This window comes from Myotis davidii, unplaced genomic scaffold (assembly GCF_000327345.1).
Source record: "Myotis davidii unplaced genomic scaffold, ASM32734v1 scaffold296, whole genome shotgun sequence".
In the NCBI taxonomy this organism is placed as follows: Eukaryota; Metazoa; Chordata; class Mammalia; order Chiroptera; family Vespertilionidae; genus Myotis; species Myotis davidii.
The window spans coordinates 2,213,433-2,218,897 of record NW_006288889.1 but is presented as its reverse complement, the minus strand read 5'-3'; the positions used below and the strand labels follow the sequence as shown (position 1 = coordinate 2,218,897).

Sequence of the window (5,465 nt, the reverse complement as noted above, 5' to 3'; positions counted from 1 at the left end):
ATATTTCTAGGCCTGAGATGTTTCTTATCATAAATAAAGATTCTACACCATAGAAAAGACAGCATTACAACCTACTAGTATTAAAATCTGCTGATGTATTTTAGTTCTTATTCTATTTCACACCCATAGACCGTATCCTACAAATTAAAAGGTGCCATTAGGAGGTTTAGACAAAGCTGGTTTAAAATAAATTTTTATTTCCCAAGGCATTTTTTTCTTGTGTCTTGCATGTTTTTTTTCTTGTTTCCTTTTTTAATAACTATAAATTCAAGATTAAGGAAGCTTGCCTTTTTCTTGAAAAACAAAACAACAAAGCTTTTACGTCATTTGCTAGTCTTATCTTGTTTTATGAGCGAGATGGTAGTCATCTTGAGAGAGTAAAATTTATACCATGAGTGATTCTGGTCTGTCTGGTGGCACTAAAAGGAGACCATAGCATTATTGACAAAATTATTATCTGCTGGTGGCATTTGCGGAAAAGGAGCCCTTGCAAATTTCTAAACAACAGTAAACTCTGTTAGGAGATTCTAAAGTCTTACTGGCCCAAAGAGAATGAGGTTAGTAAAATGCCTCAACAGAGTTTGAATAAAATACTGGATTTGAGAGTTACTGGAGCTTGGATATGTAAAAATAGGACTGTAGGTTGGGTCATGCTTACGAGGGTCTCAAGTTCAAATAAACTACTGTGACAATACACCACTTCACAGGGCGCACGTGTTCCCGGGGCTCCTGGCCTTCAGTAGGTGCTGGCAGAGATGTGCTCAGTCGCTTTCCAATATAGATGCCTAGCCTCAAAGCCAAAACATGAGAAAGGAAGAGAGATGGAATGAACACCTTAAGAAATTCTGCAGAGAAAATGCCCCCCTTCTTCATGGCTCCACTTTTTTTCCTCATGCTTAAAGAAACAGAACGTTTAGGGTGCCTGAAGTGGAACTCCTTCAGGGGAATGTTTTCAGGCCTACTGGGCCAGTTGGACACCTAGTCTACACTTTCCTTCAAAGCATCAACTTCTCTCTCTCCCTCTACAACTTCTTCTTCTGACTGAGAGCTATGGTCCCTGCTGGTGTGCATTTCCACATCAAACACAATTTGCCCATCTTCTTGTAGGGAAGGGCTCTCACAGTGAGAACTGACTCTTGAACTACTCTGTCCTGACTCATGTTGTGCATCCAAAAGGGTCTTCTCCATGTCTCCATTGTGGATAGAGGATGAGGAAGGGACGTGCTCCAGTCCCCCATTTTTCCCATTGCCATTATCATTACCGTTGCTGCTGTTCATGGGTAACTCCACCCAGGAACTGTTGAGGCCGGCTGGCGGGGGCACAGGCGACTCCCCTCCTCGCAGTTGTTGATGTTGTTGTGCAGGGGTGGTGGCTGCTCTACTAAATGAGAGACATTGTCCAGCGGTTGGGGGAGCGGTGGCCGCAGCGTACTGCCTCCGGCCCTCAGACAGCAACACACCAACTACAATATTTTGTAACAATAGAGGTAGCTGGCCGAAACCGGTTTGGCTCAGTGGATAGAGCGTCGGCCTGCGGACTAAAAGGTCCCAGGTTCGATTCCGGTGAGGGGCATGTACCTGGGTTGCGGGCACATCCCCAGTGGGGGATGTGCAGGAGGCGGCTGATCGATGTTTCTGACTCTCTATCTCTCTCCCTTCCTCTCTGCAAAAAATCAATAAAATATATTTAAAAAAAAAAACAATAGAGGTAGCTGGAAATCCTACATGGTAACACGGACAATATGACACACAACCGAGGGGGAGGAGGCGAGAGAGAGCGTGGCAGAGGCCACCGGTTTAGACTAAGACCTTTCAATGGATTGCTGAATGGACAGGACCTGCTGCTTCAGCTGGGAGCCTTCTTTGATGGTGATGAACAGGCGATGACAGGCCCGGAGACCCCGCAGGCCACCCCAGAGCCTGCTTGGAGCGCACCAACACGTAAGGCACATTCTTGTCTTCACACAGCAGCGGGAGGTGCAGATGATCTCCAGGGGCTCTGCCTGCAGCCATCACCATGAACTCAGAGATGCCTCCGTGAAGGGTTTTGGTGGCCTCATTGGCTCCTTCTTGAGGCTGCTTGTAGTTACATGACTGCCGAACGAGGTCCAGTAGATTTTTGGTGAGGCGGGCATCTGCGAGAGGGTAGGCCTTCGGATTTACAGCAGCTTCGGTCATCGCAGCGGATCCGCGGGCTCGCCTCCCCTCAAGACACGCCGCCGACGGACATCAGAGAAGGAGCGCTCCACTCCACCGCAAAGTCTCACGGAAGTAGTGGAAAAGTCCATTTTTATTTCTAATAGATAGTTTGGCTTCCCTTTCTGCATTCTTCATCATCACCCCAAACATCTCTTTTTACCACAACACAAATTGGGTCGGGTGTTTCCCCCAGGATTACTACCAAAAAAATGGCACCACCACTTCTGCCAGGAAAGTGCTGTATGTCTGTGACTCTCAGAGGAAACACGTGGGTCATGACGTGGCAAGAAAAAGGAACACCGGGGAGGACGCTAAACAGTTAAGCTCTTGGGAAACAGCTGCAAAGCGAAAATTTTGTTACGGTTTTGACATACGTGTAAATCTGTGACAATCACCACCATCAAGATAATGAATATATCCATCATCCCTAACATGTTCTCATGTCCCTTTGTAATCCAGCCTGCTGCCCCTCCCCAGGCCACGGCTGACCTGCCTTTCTGTTACTACTGATAAGTTTGTAATTTCTCGAATTTTCTGTGAATGAAGCCATATAGTATACACTCTCTTTTTTCACTCCGAATTATTTTAAGATTCATCTGCATTACAGTATGTATTGACAGTTGGTTCATTGTTGGTGTGAATATTCATGTACGGATATTCCCCTGTGTATCCACTCCATTGGCGATGGACATTTGGGTGGTTTCCAGTGTGGGGCTATTACAAGTAACACTGCTATGAGCATGTGTGCAAACCTTTGTAGGCTTTCATTTCTCACAGGTAAATACTTGGAGTGAAATGTCTGAATCATACAGTAGGTGTATTTTGAACTTTTGGAGAAAAAAACAAATTGTCCCTCCTGTCCCAGCAGTAGTTGAGTTCCATTCTCCACTGCTCCACTTCTTACCCGTAGTTGGTTTGGTTGGACTTTTTAAAATTGTAGTCATTCTAACGATCATTTCCCTAAGGACTAAAGATATTGATCATCTTTTCATGTGCTTATTTCCCATCCATTTGTCTTCATTGATGAAGCACTTAAGTTACTTGCCCATGTTTAATTGGATTGTTTGTTTTCTTATTATTGCATCTTAAGAGTTATTTACATATTCTGGATATAACTTTATTAGGTATAAGAATTACAAATGTCTTCTGATAAAGCCCAATTTATTAAAATTCTCTTTTATGGACTTTGCTTTTGTCATATATATCTTTGCCTAACCCAAGATCTCTTATGTTTTCTTCCAGAAATTTTATCATTTTAGGTTTTGCATTAGTTCTACAATCCATTTTGAGACCATTTTTGGTGTGAAATATGGATCAAAGGGTTTTTTTGTGTGTGCTTTCATTTTGCATGTGGATGTCCAAAGATTTCAGGACCATTTGTTGTAAATACCATGCTATCTCCATTGCCTTTTTAAAAAGAAGTTTTTATTGATTTATTTTAGGGAGAGAGGGAGAGAGCTAGAGGAACATCAATGATGAGAGAGATACATCGATCTGCTGCCTCTTACATGTCCCCCACTGGGGATCCAGCCCTGACCCGGAATTGAACTGGGGGCCTCTTGGTTCATGGGTAGATACTCAACCACTGAGCCACACTGGCGGGGCAATTGCCTTTTGCAGTTGAAAGAAACCCGTTGTCCATATGTGTATACCTCTGTTTGGGGGCTCTATATGTGTTTTATTGATCCACTTGTCCATCTTTATACCTGTGACACACTGCATTGATTATTGTAGCTTTATAACAAATCTTAACACCGAGCAGTTCATGATATAGCAATAAAAAAAGGTTCTGCTGGAGGGAGAGGAGGTAAAGGGTAAAGCTTAAATTCTTGGGAAAGTCTGCTTTTTCCGTGTGTGTGTGTGTGTGTGTGTGTTTGATCAACAAGTGTAAATATCATGTCCTGCTCATCATTTTCAGTACAAATGCAGCATCTCCTCACATACGTACATGTGACCTGCATTCGTCTACCCAGGTCACATATTCTTACCTCTGACTGTGGTCTGCATGCAGCTATTTTCTAGATGCACTGTCCCATAGCAAGGAGCTTTCCAAACTCTGGCAGGACGAAGTCAGCTTGTTTTGGTAACAGGGCAAACCGGAGCGGCTTGAGCAATGCTCTGGGCACACAGCCAGCATGACCCCCACGAGCGCCTTGGTTTGTTTTATTCGGCTGTGTTTATTTTTTCACAGGGTGTTACAGGCTTGGTGAGCTTTCTCAATGAGTAAGGTCGGTAGCATTTTCTTTTCTGTCCCTTAAAATGACTGCTCTTTTTCTTCTTCTCACTTGATCTACTTGCTTCTCCCCTCCTTCACCACCCTTCACAACCTTGGGAAGTTTGGCTGCAGGAACTAAAATCCCACAACAGCAACAATTCACATGATCCTGAGGAAACTCCTATCAATAAGATACTCTCCTCCTTGCCTGCAAAAAAGTCGTAATCTTGGAAATGAGAGTCAAAAGCCCCGGCTCTGGGCCCAGCCCCTCTGTTGCCTCAGGGTCGCCTGCTCTCCATCCAGTCTGCTATGCAGAAAGCCAGCTCTCTGGAGCAGAAGCGCTGGAGGGGCGCAGCCTGCCAAATGCTGCTCTGCATTTCGGTTCACATGGGCCTGCAAAATAGAATCGTCATGTGATTGTCGGCACAGGCCAGAAGCCATTTAACTCACTAATGAGGAAATGAATAAGGGAGACCAACAATAAGTTGGCATAAGGAAAACCGAGAAACGTGGGTTCATAGAATCAGCTGGGAAATAAAAGTGGAGATTAGCTTGTCGGGAGCTTCTGCTTCTGAAGAGGCCACACCTAAATGAAAGCTGCATCGGATCTGATGCGACAGTTATAAATGCAGCCAGAGCTGTGACAGCGAGGAGTAGGAAAGACTTTTTCAGTGAAGAGAGCCATTAGAATACGGCTTGCTATTCTCTGAAGACATTTTCCAATCCTGCTGTAAGCTAAGGGCTGACCTGGCCGGGCAGAGACCCTCGTGGGCAGAGAAAGCAGCCCAGCTCCGCAGCCCTGAGCAGCGCCCTGACAGTGAGCGCAATGCGGGCGCAGGGCGAGGCCGGCGGGGCAGGCAGCCTCCAGGGCGGGAGCCTGGCTAATGCAGGGCGGGCGGGGCAGAAGCAGGGCAGCAGTTGTTCATGGGGAAGGGGGTACAGTCAGGGATAATAACACGAGAGTGAGCTCTGTGCACATGCTCACATGGAGGCCTCCTCCCCGCCTGTACGGAGTGAGTCTCCCGGAGCCTGAAGCAGCTACACAGCGAAC

At 45.7% G+C, this 5,465-nt stretch overlaps 2 pseudogenes; both read right to left on the bottom strand.

Moving 5' to 3' along the window:
- Positions 1-412: 412 nt before the first annotated feature.
- Positions 413-1,463, bottom strand: LOC102774856 (annotated as a pseudogene).
- Positions 1,464-1,759: 296 nt separating this feature from the next.
- On the bottom strand, positions 1,760-2,248 carry LOC102774560 (annotated as a pseudogene).
- Positions 2,249-5,465: the final 3,217 nt, after the last annotated feature.